The sequence below is a fragment of the Lynx rufus genome, unplaced genomic scaffold (genome assembly GCF_022079265.1).
Source record: "Lynx rufus isolate CCGP_SWC_20201006 ecotype Redwood Valley unplaced genomic scaffold, mLynRuf1.p SCAF_16, whole genome shotgun sequence".
NCBI classification, from domain to species: domain Eukaryota; kingdom Metazoa; phylum Chordata; class Mammalia; order Carnivora; family Felidae; genus Lynx; species Lynx rufus.
This window is the reverse complement of record NW_025814830.1, coordinates 6,248,019-6,265,177: the sequence shown is the minus strand read 5'-3', so window position 1 is coordinate 6,265,177 and position 17,159 is coordinate 6,248,019. Positions and strand designations below refer to the sequence as shown.

The 17,159-nt window shown below is 47.8% G+C and overlaps 1 protein-coding gene across 2 annotated transcripts in view; it reads left to right on the top strand.

The window, feature by feature from the left end:
- The window catches only part of ARHGAP35 (Rho GTPase activating protein 35), a 121,514-nt gene that overhangs the window by 61,301 nt on the left and 43,054 nt on the right, over positions 1-17,159 (top strand). The gene's annotated exons all lie outside the window — the stretch shown is intronic.

Genomic DNA, 17,159 nt, shown 5'->3' with positions numbered 1-17,159 from the left:
GAGGGCGGGGGAAAGGGGCGTGTTACCATTGTGTCCGCAGCCCTGTCCTGGGCACAAATGGTAATAAACTTTGGCTTAATAAAACGAAGGAGTAGTCGTGACTGTTGCAGACCTTGGCCTTTGATCAGGCGCCTGGGATTCATTATTGATAGAATTTTTTCCCTGGGGTAAAAAAAGCCCAGCTAGGATCCTTGGATATCTTCTGGTCAGACAGCTGTATTTCAACTCCACTGACAACTTGGTGTTACTGCAAAGAACAACTGTCTTAATGTTTTCTGCATCGTTCTCGAAGTGACAAGTTTGTGCCTGTATTGAAAACATTTATTTGTTCATTAAGTGTTCTCCTAACGTGTCTCTTTGGCCTCCCTTTTGCCATTGTGTCCCTTGGTTTGGTTTTCTCCTGGATGCTCTCAGAGCTGATGAGCTTTGAGGAGAAGGTAGTCTAAGCGGGTGCATGGTTAGGTCAGTTCTTGGGCATTAGCATTAGTAGTTGAGCTCAAGAATATGGGTTTAAACAATTTGAAACCAAAGTAGGGATTAGAGCCTCCCTCTGTGCTCTGATCCCGGTGTTCCCTGCAATGATGTTAAGTATCGTATGGTGTGCACAGCCCGTGGGTGCTGCAGATAATTTCAGCAGCATCCTAGTAAGCTGCGTGACGGTGTTAATATTTACGTAGGATGTGCCAAATCAGGGAAAACAGGTTTCAGGTTGAAGCCTGCTAAAGCAGACTTCGTGGTTATTTCCGGGGTTTTCTCTGCAACATACCAGGGTTGAATCACGGTGAACACTTTGCCTAATCTAACAGCAGATCTGCAGCTTTGTTTAGTCCGTTCTGTCCCCAGAATGGGGACACTTTTGTCAGTGTCCATCTTTTTGACACTGGTTTTATAGATCAGTTTCTTTCTGGCACCTCTCCCTTGTGCAAGGGGAAAAACTGCACAAAGGTCCAATTCAGGTGATTGAGGCCTTTACATGTTGACCTAGCACTTCAGAAAGATACCCTGTGTCATTCTGGGGGAGGGGAAGGTTGCTTTCTCCTTACCTTTCTTTTCAAAGTATTTTCGATTTTTTGGAAAAATTACAAGTTTAAACAAATTGGAAGTTACAAAAATTCCCAGGTTCCTTCAGTGTTAGTGTTTTAGCACTTTCCCCTACACCATTCTTTCTATATAGATAACTGTCTGAAATATTTGAAAGTTTGCAGATCTGATGCAGCTTTACTTCTAACTACCTCAGTGGGTAATTCCTAAAAACATTCTCTTACGTAACCACCGTGCGGTTATCAAAATTAGGACGTAAACATTGACCCAACGCTAACCTGTCCTCTGTTTTCATTTCATTAGTTGTCCCATTAATGTCCTTTATGGCAAAACACAAAAATATTTTGGGCCCGGGAGCTAATCCTGGACCACACGTTAGGTTTAGTCGTCGAGTCTCGAGGCTCTTTCAATCTAGAACAGTTTTTAGTCTGTTTTTCATGGCCTCAATAGTTTGAACTACAGATTAGTTATTTTGTAGGACGTTCCTCCTCAGTTTGGCGTTTTTTTGGGGTTTTTTGTTTGCTTGTTTTTTGGGTGTTTTCCTCACGATTAAGTTCCTATTTGCACCTTGGGCAGAAACAGCAGGGAAGCGATGCCGTGTCCTTGTCGGTGCATCGCACCATGTGACACATGATGTCAGTTTGACCCATCACTGGTAACGTTCACTTGGACCCCTTGGTTAAGGTGGCGGTGTGGGCCGAGCTTCTCCACTGCAGAGCCACTCTCTCCCCATCGTTTGACTCCCTGGTTCCTTCAGCGTTGATCAGTCGGCAATCTCCTGTCAGGGGAAGCCTTCCCTTTGTAGGGGGAGCCTTTTGTGAACGGTCTCCTCAAGTGGCTCCCCTGTGGTAGCACAGGGTGCCTCAGTGTCACCCACATGCGCCCTAGCTGGGCACAGCAGTGGTCTTGACCAACCCCTCCCGCACCTTGCTTCTCTCGCTCTTAGACTGATTCGCTTTTTTTTTTTTGCAATTCAAGTTTATTTATTTTGAGAAAGAGAGAGAGAGAGAGAGCGAGCATGAGCAGGGGAGGGGCAGAGAGAGAGGGAGAGAGAGAGGATCCCAAGCAGGCTCCGCACTGCCAGTGCCGAGCCCGACACGGGGCTCGAACCCACGAACCGCGAGATCATGATGTGAGCTGAAACCACGAATCGGACACCTGACCAACTGAGCCACCCAGGTGCCCCCACTTTTCAGTATCCGATGACAAAATTTTACCTCTCCTTGCCCTTGGATTTATGAATCCTTTTGGGTATGAGGCTTTACCACCAGCCACTGCCAAGCTGCTGCTTTTCTTAAAGTTCTCTTAGACTGTGCCACTGTCCGCCCTGTCACCAAAAGGCTTGGAGCTTCAGGATCACCTCCGATCAGTTCCCAAGTCTGTCACTTCTACTTCCTCATCTCTCGGCTCTATCCTCTCTGTTTTATTTTTGCTTCCCCACCATCACCCCCCTCGTCTTGATTATATGACGGTTCCTCTACTAAAAACCTCTTTTTACTGCCTCATTGCCTACCAGGTGCCGGCCTCAGCAGTCTTGCCTCCTCCCATGCGTGGTGCTGTTATGGTTGTCTGCCCGCCTTCCTGCCCCCCGTCTTCCTCTTTCCCTCTCTCTCTCTCTTCTTTCTTCCTTTTCTGTCCTCTGCTTTCTGTTTTATGCTACTACAGGCATTAATTTTTAACTTGTTTTACAAGGTGGGTGGCTCAGTTGGTTGAGCGTCCGGCTCTTGGTTTCGACTCAGGTCATAATCTCAAGGTTTCGTGAGTTTGAGCCTCACATCGGGCTCTGCACTGGTAGTGTGGAGCCTGCTTGGGATTCCCTCTCTCTTTCTCTCTCTCTCTTTTCTCTCTCTCTCTCTCTTTCTCTCTCTCTCTCTCTCTCTGCCCCTCCCCTGCTTACACTGTTCCTCTCTCAAAATAAATAAATAAACTTAAAAAAATTACTTTTGCAAGAATACAAGCAGGATTTCTTTATATTTTGCTGCTTTGCATGGGTTCTTCGTGTGGTTTGAAATGTATCCCACATTCCTCCTTGCCTCTGGAACTTGTCCTCATTCTTCAAGACTGCCCCACCCCCAGTAGCCTTTGGATGCAACCTCCCCGGTAGTTCTCAAGCATGTTTTCACTTCCTGGGAACAGGATTCTCTGCTCTCCTTGTCTTCTGAGAGTGTGGTACACAACATACATTACCTGTTGATTAAATGAGTGGTCTTCAGGCTGGAATACCTTAATTCCATTGTTTTCTTCTTTGTTTTCTTTGTCCTTTTAAAGTTTGATTACATACTTCCCCTCTTTGGCATTGGTTTGTACTTTTATAGAATTCCAGGGAAAAAAGTTAAACATGGAATCTGTGAATTTAATTTAGCATGTGTGTTTGGGGGGGGGTGTGTGTGTTCTTTTCCCTGGAAGGATTTTTTTCCTCTTAGTAAAATTAAAGCATGTTCATTGTAGAAATTCAACAAAAGCCAAAAACTGTGAAAAAGGATTTAAAGAGTTGTTGATCTTCCACTTCGTGAAACCACTGTTAATAGTCTGATATAGTTCCTGATAGTCTTATTTCTCTGTATGTGTGTGTCGATTTTTATTTTTACATAATTACATAATGCACGTTATATTTACATGTAAATATTATACTTACATATCTACATAATATGTGGTATGATAGTTCTCAAAAATTTTTTTAGCATAACTTAGATGAGGCAAAAGAGCCCTGACTTTACCAGCTTACCTACTCCTATTTTCCTGCAAGGAAAGAATTCAGTAACCAAGAGGTGGGTTGAACGACCATTTTTTGAGAATCTCTGCTTTTTATTTATTTATTTTTTAATTTTTTTAATGTTTATTCAGGTTTTGAGAGAGAGAGAGAGAAAGAGAGACAGTGCGAACAGGAGAGGGGCAGAGAGAGAAGGAGACACAGAATCCGAAGCAGGCTCCAGGCTCTGAGCCGTCAGCACAGAGCCTGATGTGGGACTCGAACTCACGAACCATGAGATCACAACCTGAGCCGAAGTCAGATGCTCAACTAACTGAGTCACCCAGGCGCCCTGAGAATCACTGCTTTTTAAAAAATTTTTTTTCAAGGTTTGTTTATTTTGGGGAGAGAGACCAAGTTCTAGAGGGGGAAGTGCAGAGTGAGGGGTAGACCCAGAATCCAAAGCAGACTCCAGGGTCCCAGCTGTCAGTACAGAGCCTGATGCGGGGCTCGAACTCAGGAGCCATGAGATCACAACCTGAGCCAAAGTCGGACTCTCAACCAACTGAGCCACCCAGGTGCCCCGAGAATCACTGCTTTTTAAATCAGACATTGTTTTGTGAGTCTGTGAAGATATGGCTTTTTTTTTAGTGTGAAGATCTAAGTAGTTTTACTAAGTAGTTTTACTAAGTATGCACGAGCTGGGTAGCATCCCATCAAGCAAGCAGAGAGGATCTCCCTCAAAAATACAACGTTCAATTGCCGCACGACGTTCCGGCAAAATAGATTATTTAACTATTCCCCTGTTTGGGGGCTCATGCAGCATTTTCTCCTGACGCACGTAAAGAACCAGATTCGCTGGGACAGACGTTTTGGGCTAGTGATACAGAGCTTCAGATCTGCAGTTAGGCCCGGTTTAGAATCGTTCCGCCTTACGCCCATCTGGAAACTGAGGGTGATGACAGGACCTGCCGCTCGGGCTGCCGCGAAGGTGCCGGCAGACTTGCACGGAGGCGCCGAGTGTGGCGCGTGGCCCAGGCAAGTGCTCAGTATGTGCCAGTTGTCGCCTTCGCCTCACCAGTAGTACATTTGGTTCTTCTTCCTATTGCCTGTTAGACTGTACCATAAATGTAAATATCTGTGACTTTTCTTTGCTCTCCAGCTTCCCCCCCCCCTTTTTTGTAAGAGAAAGAGAGCATGAGCAGGGAAGAGGGGCAAAGGGAGAGAGAGAGAGAGAGAGAGAGAAACTCAGGCTGGATTCTGACACGGGGCTTGATCCTATGACCCTGGGATCATGACCTGAGCCAAATCAACAGTCAGACACTTAACCAACTGAGCCACCCAGCACCCCTTTCTCCAGCTTTTAAATTGAATATAGTAAAACCCATGGAAGAGTTAAAAGAGTAGTATGATGATTCACTCAATATTGTGTCCCGTTTGTCCTTTCTTCTCCTCATTTTTATTGTTGTTAAATCATTTGAGAATAAGCTGCAGGTGCCACACATCCTTTCACTTCTAAAAAATCTCGGCTTGTATCCCTAAGCTTAAAGAGTCTCTCTGTAACTGCATTAACATTATCATTTTTAGGAATAATAGCATTAATTCAGTAGTATTTCACATGCATTCCACGTTTAAATTTACTCAGTTGACTTTAAACTCTGTCTTCTAGCTAGGATTTTGTTCTAGGATCCAAGGCATGTTCACAGCGCATTTGGCTATTGCTTCCTTTGCACCTTTCAGTCCAAAACAGTTCTCTTTGCCTTTTGTTTTGAATGATGACCTTTTTTTTTTTTTTTTTAAGTCTAGACAGTTGTCTTGTAGAATGTCCCCTTGTGTGGTGTGCTGTCTGTACCTCTCCATCATCCACAGCCCCCTTCTGACACCACCCACGGCTGCCTCATCATTGCGGCTCCTGTCTCAGCAGAGGCCTGGGACTGATGAGATTTTGTTGAATGATTGAATGAATCACAGAGCGTGTGTGTGCCCAGGTCTGACTTATCCTGAACTTGCACTTAGGAAAGCCTCTGCTGCCACCCCACCCGTCCATCCCATCGCTCCCTCTACTGCTCATGGTGGAAATCGTCGTATGACCCCAGTTTCAGGCAGTCATGTCTAGCTGATTGGAGATGATACTCCACATGAAACTTGTCTGCCAGGTCTGCCCCATGCAGCTCGAAGTCCAAAGTTGTCGTGTCCCTGTCTTTGTGTCTGTCTCAGACACGTTGGCACTTGGCTTGTCCTGGCAAATAAAATACCGCACCGTCACTTTCAGAGGCCGTGCTTGGGAATTCACACTCCTGCCCACCAAAGTGAGAAAGAAAGATCCAGTGAGAAACCCAGAAGGAAGCCCCTCTCCTTGCATTCCTCAGGACCCTGGTTGCTCCCCACCTGCCACCTCATGGCCAGGGTCTGTCACAGCCAGCAGTGGGGAAGTGGTGGCATGACCGTTAGGAATTGGGACAACGTGAACTATCCCATCACCTTAATATTTTTCCTAATTACAAAAGTAATAAATTTGCTCACAGTAAAAAAAAAAATTTTTTATTATAAATACAGATCTAGAACAGAAAGTGAAAGTCCCTTACAGTCTAATCTCCAGAAGTAATCTGCATTAATAGATGGATTATGTTTGCTGCTAGTACTCCCCCCCCCCCCAATGTTTCACAACATGAGATCGTGCGTGCGCTGTTCTGCAGCTTATTTTTTGTTTTAATTTAACACTGCGTACACCTTGGGCATCGTCTCTTTAATTCCATCTCCAAGCCAGCTAACTTGCATTTTAATCTTGGACCTGAGAAGAGAGGGTGGCAAGAGTTGGGGGCAGGGTGGGGGCTGGGGTCTCGGGGAGTGTACGAAGAGAGGCTTCGTTGGCAAGCAACTCCGTATTCCAGGGGTGGCCCACGGCAGGTTCCTGTGACTGCTGTGTTTCCTCCTCAGAGTTTGTGAGTAAACTGCCGAGCCCTCCTTGACACAGATCGTAAGGCAAGGATCGCTGCCTTCTCACCTCACAATTTGCTGCTCCTGCTGTGTGTTACCAGGACTCTGTGGGAGCTGGAGATTGCTTCTGGCTTGCACCTTTTTTTTTCCTGAGCTTTCCGACCAGTTCACTCACCCTCGTTTCATATTTCCTGAAAAACTGGAATGTGTTTGGGGTGTCTGGGTGGCTGAGTCAGTTGAACGTCTGACTTCAGCTCAGGTCATGATCTCGTGGTTTGTGGGTTTGAGTCCCGCGTCGGGCTCTGTGCTGACAGCTGAGAGTCTGGAGCCTGCTTCGAATTCTGTGTCTCCCTCTCTCTGCCCCTCCCATGCTTGTGCTCTCTCTCTGTCTCTCGATAATAAATAAACATTAAAAGTAAACAAAAGTGGAAAGTGTTCAAGAAGTGGCCCATAGGTAGAACAGCTTTCAGATTGATTTGCAGATGGTTTTAGCCCAGCCCAGCCTCAGAGACAGCCTCTGTGCTTGCTGTGCTAATAGGACGGCAGCTCGTCCCTTGCGGCTCTGGTTACCTGATCAGGCCAGGAGGGGGCACGTCGCGACTGCAGCTGCTCTGGGGCCACCGCTGCCATTTGGACTGCCTTTGTATTTCTGGCTAGAACACTTCCCCCCCAGTTTTCCTCCACGTGGAAAATCGTCAGGGCAGTGGAGCCCCTGCTCCCCTTCTATAGCAGTGTGGTGCCGAGTGAGGAGAGAACATTGGCCAAGCCAACCTGAGCTCTCTGACGCGTGGCAGGGAGTAGGAATATTCAGCCCTGTCCAGAGTTTATCTCGCTGGAGTCAGGGTGGGGACTTACTTTTAGAGCCTACTCACAGTCCTGAGAATAATTTCTCAGGAGAAGTATGCTGTCTTTACACCTCACTGTGGTCATAAAACTAAGGTTTTAAATCCCAGGTCTCCGGGCCAGTTCTGGGTCAAGGTTCTCTTCCCACAACTGGGGGAAACATCCATGTCCTGCAGCATAGAAACCCCCCGAGGGAGCTTCCAAGTGTCACTGCTCCCCGGCCTGAAGGTCTAGTCTCCCGGAGGCCGAGTGCTTCGTGCCGTGCTCATCTGGGCTCTGCGGCATGTATTCCCCAGGCCTGTGGCCTCGCTGAAGACTGCATTCTCTAGGAATGACTTCTCTGAATGATGTAATGTGTGAGACCAGACCCCCTTGCTCCCTCTTTCTGTGATCTTTAACCTTTTTCTTTTGGCAGTGGGAGGGGGCAGGGTGACAATAGCAAAAATGGTTTCCCATCGAATAATCTTTTTCTTAATTGCTTTGCTCAATTACTAAGAGGTGGCGAATTCCTGGCACCTCTGGCACGTGCCACAGAGGGCTGAGGAGAGAAATTGTTCCCAGGGAGAGGCGGTTTCATTTGGGCAGAGGGCCCCTCTCGTACATCTTGAATTATTATGTATTCAGACCCCACCGTATAAATAACTGGTAGGCCATGGTTTTGTTAGCGCATCTTAATTTCAGTCTGTCCCTGTGGAATGAAAAAGTCCCTGTAGTCAGGGAAGCCTGGCAGCTGTTTAAAATAATAACGCCAAAGATGGTCTGCCATCACATGAACTCTCCCCATTTTCTATTCCTGACACATTTATGGAGTGCTCGCTATGACCCGGGCATTGTCCTGGGCACTTGGCATACGTGACCTCAGTTCACAAGAGATTGTTTTGTTACTCCAAGAACCCAGATGTGGCGGGAAGCTGGCCCTTGGGAAGGGTCAACATCTTGTATCAAGCATAGGGAGGACTCAGTGTCCATAAAGTGCAGGGTTAGCCTGGCTGGAGAGAAGGTGGCAGCCTTCACGGTCTCTTCCACTCCTGTCTCGGAAGGACTCTCACCTGGTGACAGGAACGGGGCTCTGCCTTTCAGGGCAGCACCTACCTGGACACGATAGTGCAGCTGAAACTCCCGTGTATCTTCAAAGCCCTCTCTTGCGGGGCCTGCGGCTGAGCCACACACAGAGCCCTGGGGTTTTAGTGCCTGCCCTCAGCAGGCTGTGTCATGCAAGAGGGGCTTCCTTATTTGCCTTCTGGGGTGCTGCTCCTCAGTGGACAGCAGAATCCGGTCAGCCTTGACCTCTCCTCTCCCGTTCAGTGGGAGAGTGCAGGATACAGCACCAAGTAGTTATAGAAAGATAGAAACTTCCTGATAAGTTGTTAGTAGGGTCTAAAATGTTTAGCTTACTGTCTTTTCGTTGAGGTTGGGGGCAAAGTCTGCAGATTTCATTCATTCAACAGATATTTACTGACTGTTTATATTTTTTTTTTCAACGTTTATTTATTTTTGGGACAGAGAGAGACAGAGCATGAACGGGGGAGGGGCAGAGAGAGAGGGAGACACAGAATCGGAAACAGGCTCCAGGCTCTGAGCCATCAGCCCAGAGCCCGACGCGGGGCTCGAACTCACGGACCGCGAGATCGTGACCTGGCTGAAGTCGGACGCTTAACCGACTGCGCCACCCAGGCGCCCCTGACTGTTTATATTAATGAAGCACCTACTATGCTAGGAACTGTGTTGAACTCGAGTCCCCCTTCCCCCCCATGATGTCCAGAGACATAAGCACACAAATGCATAATTAATTCAGGCAAGGAACATTATTGGATTTTAAAATCACTGGGGAATGAAATGAGCGACAGGACCAAGTGAGGCTGTGGAGCAGTTAGAACCCTCACACGATGCTGATGGGAATGTAAAAGGGTAGACTCCCTTTGGAAAACTCTTTGGCAGTTTATTGAAAGCTAAATGCACACTTACCATTCTACTCCTAGGTATTTGCCCAAGAGAAATGAAAACATACTCACACAGAGACCTGTACTTAACTGTTTCTAGCAGCTTTGTTCATGAGAGCCCCAAACCGGAAACCACCCAGTGTCCATCAACAGGTGAATAAACAAATTAGTCCTTCCACCCCTGGAATACTACGCAGGGGCCAAAAGGAGAATTTCTAGCCACACGTAGTAGTATGGGGGAATCTCAAAAGCATTATATGCTGAGAGTGATTCAGGCCAGACACGAAAGATGACAAATTCTGATTCCATTTATATAAAGCTCTGTAAAATACAAACATCTCTAGTGACAGCGGGCAGATCAGTGGTTGCCTGGGAGCTAGGAGTGTCAAGAGGATTGATGGCAAGGGGGCATGGCAGCAATTGGGGGATGATGGAAATCTTCTATTCGAAACTATCAAATGTTACGTATACTTCAAATGGATAGAGTTCATCATGTATACATTATGCTTCGATAGTTAATTTTTAAAAACTAAAAACAAAAAAATCTCTGGAGAACAGTTCTGAAGGAACTTGATAGTTCCGTGGTCTCAAAATGTCACCCAGCACCAAGGAGATGAAGAGATCTGGGGGTCACCACCTTCACAAAGTGACCAGACCGGGTGCCCCTACTAGTGGTTCAACCAAGCATATATCTCCTTTGCTAAAACTATTTAATCTGAATCTTACCATGAAGAAACAATCAGATAAATCCAGAACGTGTTGCCTTTTAGAAGACAGCTGGCCTGGACTCAATAAAAAGGCGTCACAAAAAAGAAAAAAGTTTGAGGGCCTAACGCAACTTCTGTGTTTATAACATAAACCCCTTTCCCATTCAGATAGTCCAGTGGTGAGGCCCTAAGCTTCGGCGTCACCCCTGGCATCCTGACTTTTGCAGGTAGTAGCTGGCCTTCAGCTTGAACTGGCTAAGCCCTATTTTTCTGTTCCTTCACAAGTTGGGAATAGAAATAGTAGGTCTTTCACAGAGAGATTTTGAGAACTGGATGCATTCTTGTTTGTAATGTTCTCACATAATTCCTGGTACGTAGTCATCACTCAGTTGATGTTAAGCCATTTTTTGGTGGCTCCTGTCACCGACTTGCTGCGCTTGTAGAAATCCAAACAGGACTTCGCCCCAAAACAGTAGCGGATGAGATCGCACGGCGGTTTTTTTGGAACTTCTCATTGAAGTATAGCAACCATTAAGGAAAAGTACAGCCATCATAAGTGCAACTCAGTGAACTGTGTGCACAAACCGAACACAACTGTGCAGCCAGTTTAGGAACAGAAGACGGGCGAATTCCCCTAGAAACCTTTTCCCAGGCATTACTACTACCCTGACTTCTAACGGTATAGAATGATTGTGTCTGTTTTTATGCTTTAAAGTGGACTTATACCAAATGCAGTTTGGGGCCTAGCTTTCACTCGACCATGATGTCTGCGAGATTCATCCCGTGGTTGAATCCATAAATTCACCCATGCTTGTGTGTGGTTGGAGACCATTCTCAATGCCGTATACCCTTTATACCCTTCCATCGCGTGAATAATCCACTATTTATTCATTCTGTTCTTCATGGACATTTGGGTACTTTCCAGTGTGGGGCTATTATAAATAGCGCTGCTGTGAACATTCTTGTAAATGAATTTTGGTGCGTATGTGAGCACTCGTGTGCTTCAAGTATATACCCAAGAGTGATGCAGTTTTAAATAATTAATTTTAGCGTGTTGAACATGATGTTTTAAAAGACACCAGTCCCTGAAGGGACAATCATCTGTGAGGCCGGGAACTAGAGCAGTAAGGGGTTCTCCTTACTACCTATTCACGGGTTGGTGTTTTGGATCTTTGAAGGAGTTAAGGGGTGGTTCTGGAAGGGCGTTTACGGGGACACAAAGCTGTCTCACATACTCTTTTAGCAGCTGGATCGTTCCCATTTGCAAAGCGTGCCTGGCCGGAGGAGTCTTGAATTCTTCCAGTACCTTGTGAGGTAACTTTTCTTTGCCGGGGTTCCGTCTGTGGTTTTGAGGTGAGGCTGTGGTCAGCACAGATCTTGATAACCCGGTGGGGTTTACTTGCGGTCCGTCGTAGGGGCTTTGCTCCCTGATTAGAGTTTGGCTGTTTTGTAGCACAGATAAGTAGGTGTTCTTATTGACATCCACCAGTGAGGTTCCAAAACGAAAGGCTCAGCCCTGTGGGCGGTTTGTGAGGGGAGGAAGGGTGAGGCTTCAGAAGCAGGGGTCTCTGAGGGCGAGTGCCGAGCCCTGCAGCCACGGCTCGAAGGCCGGCCGTGGCTCTCATTCAGCTTGTCTGCGTCATTCGCAGGTCAGAGGTGGCCCTCATCTCCTCTGCGCAAATGGAAGCCCTCTATAAAAATGGTCTTTGACAGATACTCAGAGCTGTGACCTTCCTCCTGATTTAGCTCATTTGCCTGGATAAACGAGCAGAGTGCTTTCTGTGTGGCAGATTTAAATTTCACCACTAATTGAGGGTAGCATCTTCAGGGAGAGACGCTCGCCATTAGAGCAGAGGCCTTTGGGAGATGGCCCGGCCACAAACACATCAGGGCAGATGAAGGCAGGAGGTGGAGATGAGGAGGGTACAGAGCGCACTGTCGTTAGTAACCGTGCCCACCGAGAAGCCACGCGAGGGCTTGTGCCGTAGGCCGGGGCACCGCACGCACACGCCATGTACTCGTCGGGCAGGTTTTGGTAGCCCTCTGCCCCCGACTCGTCTTGCTGCCGAATAGTCTGTACAGGATGAGCCCGGAGCCAGGGTGCCTGGACTCACATCTCCACGCTGCTGCTTGTGAACAAACGGTGAACCTCTCCGCGACTCCGTTCCTTGACTCTAAAATGGGGGTGACGGTACCTTGAATCCTTGAGGTGCTTCGGTATGTTCGGGGCCTGATAAGAGTACCTGGCGGGTTGTGAGGGGTGATCAGCCTGGGCTGCTGCTGCTGCTTCTGGTGCCGCTCCCGTCGCCCAGGCTGCACCTTCCACTCTGGGTGGGCCCCTGCCTGACCTTGAGGGAGCCCTCCTCCGCCCGCGGGCCATTGTGCCCCTCACCTTTGAGGGCCGCCCAGGCGGCTCCTTCTGCCTTCCAAGGGCGACTCCCTCTCCCTTCCGAGCCGAGACCTAGAGCAGGGCAGGTGAGGCGTGGACTTTAGAACCCATCACACTCCGTTTAAAATTCCAGCTCAGCTACTTCTCTTCGCTGAGCCGCCTCCCGTCTCCGAGGTCCTGAGGTCCTGAGATCCGTGCTTCCTGTGTGCGGTGCAGCCGTCGGGAGGACCTACCTCGTGAGGGCTGCGAGGGCTGAATGAAATCATGCGTGTGAGCCCCTTGGCCTGGCACGTCGGAGACACAGAGCACCGGGGAGCCCGCTTCTTTCGTGGTGAAATCTGGGGGGCTGAGCTTCCTGCTCGTCCTTAGTGTTTCGTGGGCTGGCTTGGAACCCCCGTCTAGCTGGTCTTTCCTCACCGTCAGCCTCTTGTTTTAGGTCTCGTCCACGCTTGCTTGGCCCGCTGTGAAGCCTTGGGAATCTCTTTTTCCACAGGGCTATCGTCACCTCCATCTTACCTCACTCTCTAGGGTAGGTGGTCCCTGCGCACTTACTCGTTCCTCTGCCTGGGTCAGAGTGCCAGCGGCCTAGGGTACCCGGAATCGTGAGGATCCTGTCCTTACTTCATTCCGTCAGCACCTGTGTGTTGAACATCTCACGTACTGTGTGCCATGCACCGTTCAAGGCGCCGATGACAGAGTATTGGACAAAACAGATAAAAATTCTTGCTCTCGTGCAGCAGGCGTTACAATCTAGTGGGGGAGACGGACAGGAAATAAAATACATATAAAGAATCTTAGTGATTAGTGCTCGAGAGAATAAAAATAAAGCAGGAAAGTGGTATGTGAAATGTCTGGAGCAAGTGTTAAAATTTCAGATACGGGGGAGCTGGGGGAGGGTGGCTTTTGACGAGAGCCTGATGGAAACGAGGGCGGGAGCCGTGCCATTACCTGGGGAAGAACCTTCCAAACAGAGAAAAGAGCCAGTGTGAAATTCCCAAGACCGGAACGTTCCTGGTGAGGGCTTGGCTTTTACCGAGTGAGGTAAGAAGTCACTGGAGGGTTTTAAGTGGAGGGACAGTGTTTGGCCTCTGCTCAGTAAAATAACTCTGGCCACTGCGTAGGGAACAGTCCTGACCCTTGGGAACTTGAGTGTGCTTGATCTCCTTGCATTTCTGTAAATCTTCCTCCATTCTGCCCTTTCTCTGGATATGTAACCAGTCCCCTATATTGTTGGCATGGATTGACCTAGACCCTTGGTTTAGACCTGAAAGGGTGGAGGGGTCTAACTCAGCACGGGGGTGGGCAGCCCGGTTGGAGCCAGACTGGGAGAATGCAAGAAATGGTAAGCAGACGGGGCAGCTGCTGACCCTGGCTTGCCTTTCCAACCTCCTCTTTCTTCACATTTTCCCGTTTCATGCTTCCGTGTCTGCTCATCGCTGTTCTTAACCGCCCGATGTGCTGTGTACGTGCCCTCCCCCAACCCCTGCACCTGACAAATCTCCCCTCTCTCTAAAGTCTTCACACTCTAGATGTACCTCTCCTGTGTCACATTGGCCTTGCTTGAGGGTTGATAAGGCCATAAGGGTGGGGCCCTCGATCTGGTAGGATCCGTGTCCTCCTGAGAAGAGACACGAGAGAGCTCGCTCCTCAGAAACTGAATTGGCCGGCGCTGTGATCGTCTTGGACTTCCCAGCCTCCACTGAGAAAGTGTTTCTGTTGTTAAGCCCCCTAGTCTGTGGTACTTTCTATAGACACCGTGGCAGCCTGAGCCGATGGATACACGCGGCCAGGTGGTTTGACAGAGGCATCGGGAGGCCTGAGACCCTTAAGGCAGGGGCCAGTTCTTTCTTCGCTTATGCATCCCAGTGGGGCTTGGCTCTCCAGTGACCTCGCTCAGGGATCTTTGTGTTCACGTGACCCGAAGAGAGCAATTGGGTCAGTAAGAATGGGAATTGAGGCAACAGAAAGTCAGAAGGCCTAAGGCTGGTAGAAGGAGACGGGGAGGAACGCCACCTGAGAACCCTGGTCTGCAAAGATAAGCTTGCTCTTTTGTGTAGCGCCTGGCTCTCAGGTGGTTGGTTTGTTTGCAATGTAAGCCGACTGGGGTATCGGGCAATCGGATCCCACTTTTTCACACAGAGATGGTGTAAAGGCCCTGTGATTTCACCTCTGTTTGCCTTCTTTCACTCCTGGCTGGAATCCTTTGGCTGTGTAGATTTGGTGGCCTCCCAGCAGTTCGAAGAAACAAACTCACACAGTTTATCTTTTCACGTAAGCTGCAATTTGGTTGAAACAAGACCTTTCTAGTTAGTACGTGGTCCAGAGCTCCTGATAACTGTAACTACGGCCAGTGTTTCCGTGGTGTGATCTGGTTTTCATGTTTCAAAAGCCACGACAGAAAACTCTTTCTTCTGTTGTGGGTGTCAGGAGCCAGATTTGGGGCTGTGGCCGCAAGAGAGTGTTTGTGTAGAAACTTAATCTAGAATGAAGTATTTCACTTCCTAGGCAGAGAGCACGTATTCCTCTGTGACCCATAAAGTGAGGGAAGGACCCCAAATCTGGGTAAATTCAAAATTCTTCTGAGTCTTAAAAATGTAGGTTATGGATTTGTTGTCACTGTTGTTTTGATATCGCTATGACTAGATGAGGAAAAATAAGCTAAAAGTACCTGGCCGGAACTGAACTAAATGAAACAACTCTTGATTCTCAGAAAGGCCCCTTGGTTCTCAGCTGCCCTCATCCGAGTGATACCAGCTTTGGGGGAAGGGTCATGGGCAGGACAAGTAAGTAAAGTATTCGTGGAAAGTCAGCCTAGTTGGGAAAACCTTGAAATGGGCTGAGACGTACATCATCCGTACGTCATCCGATGGTAGGAATGTGGTAGCGGCACTTTTAACAACAGTTATGGTGAGAATAATGAACGTTTCCGAGGTCCAGTTCTAAGCTCTTTGTAAGCGTTGTTACTTCATTTCATCCTCGCTGGGAGGGTAGAGCCCCAGAGGAGTCGGCCCTGGCCCACCCACAGCTCGCCTTTCAACAGCCTTCTTGGCAGCATTTTCGTAAGGTCGACAAGATCTTCCTAATCTGAACATCTCTATTTCATATTTCCTGTATTTTAGGTAAGGCAGCTTGATCTTCATGATTTTGGAAGGGAAGGACGGACGTCTGCATCATTTAAATAACATAAGCAAGATTCCAGGGGAGAACCCCTTAAACTGTCCAAAAAAGAAAATGAGGTTTTGTTTTTTTGGTTTTTTGGTTTTTTTTTTTACAAAATGGAAATGGCTGTATTAATGTCAGACTTTTCTTCTTGAAAGATCTAAGAAGAAAGTAAAAATGAGCCTTAATGCTGCCACTCAGTTATAAGCATCATTTAACAAGAAAGAGAATACAGCAGAGCAGTCGGGAACAACCCACTGGGATCTTTCTGCTTCGGTGCCAGGCCCTGTTCTGCCACCTCCAAAGCTCTGTAACTTGGGGCACGTTACTTACTCTGTCTATGCCTCAGCTTCCTAGTCTATTCAATGGTGATGATGATAAAAACGATATTGCAATATGTCCGTGTATCCAGATTTCACCAGCTATTTCTTTCCTTTTTTTTAAATTTTTTAACGTTTATTCACTTTTGAGAGACAGAGACAGAGTGCAAGTGGGAGAGGGGCAGAGAGAGAGGGAGCCACAGAATCAGTCCGAAGTAGGCTCCGGGCTTTGAGCTGTGAGCACAGACCCCGATGCGGGGCTCGAACCCGTGAACCACAAAATAATGACCTGAGCTGAAGTCGGATGTCCAACCGGCTGAGCCCCCCAGGCACCCCTCACCAGTTATTTCTACGCATTTGACAAATACAGTACTTGTTGATCACTGTTAACATACTAATGTCAGGGACACCTGGGTGGCTCACTCTGTGAAGCGTCCAACTCTTGGTTTCAGCTCAGGGCACGATCTGAGTTCTGAGCCCCGCATTGGGCTGCATGCTGGCAGCGCGGAGCCTGCCCGGGATTCTCTCTCTTTCCCCCTCTCTCTGTTCCCCCTCACCTACCCCCCACCACCTTACCAATCGCTTGCTCTCTCTCAAACAAACAAAAATCCATACTGTTGACAGATGATTTTTAAGTATTGTGTTTTTTTTTTTCTTTTTAAGTTTACTTTGTAAGAGAGAGAGAGCAGGGGAGGGACAGAGAGAGGGAGAAGGAAAGGATCCCAAGTAGGCTCCAAGCTGTCAGCACAGAGCCCACCTGGGGCTCGAACTCACGAACCATGAGGTCATGGCCTGAGCCAAGTCGGATGCTCAACTGACTGAGCTACCCAGGTGCCCCGATTTTTAACTGTTCTTAAAGCTGACCTTCTAATACTGTTGTTCGGGTGGTACTATCCTTCATCTTTTTTGTTGTTGTTGTTTTTTAAGTCTGATTTAAACTATTAAATGTGCGGCTTACATGATTTCTTCATCCAAGTAGGCTTTCTCAGTTGCTTCAAATTTGTGAAGTTGAGCATAGTAGCCATTTTGGTATGGTGGCAAGGTGACTGATGCAGCCATCAGAACATCTGACTTTTAGTTCTGGGTCTGTCATTCACTCATTCAGGCAATGAGTGAGCATCTTCAGCAGTCCGA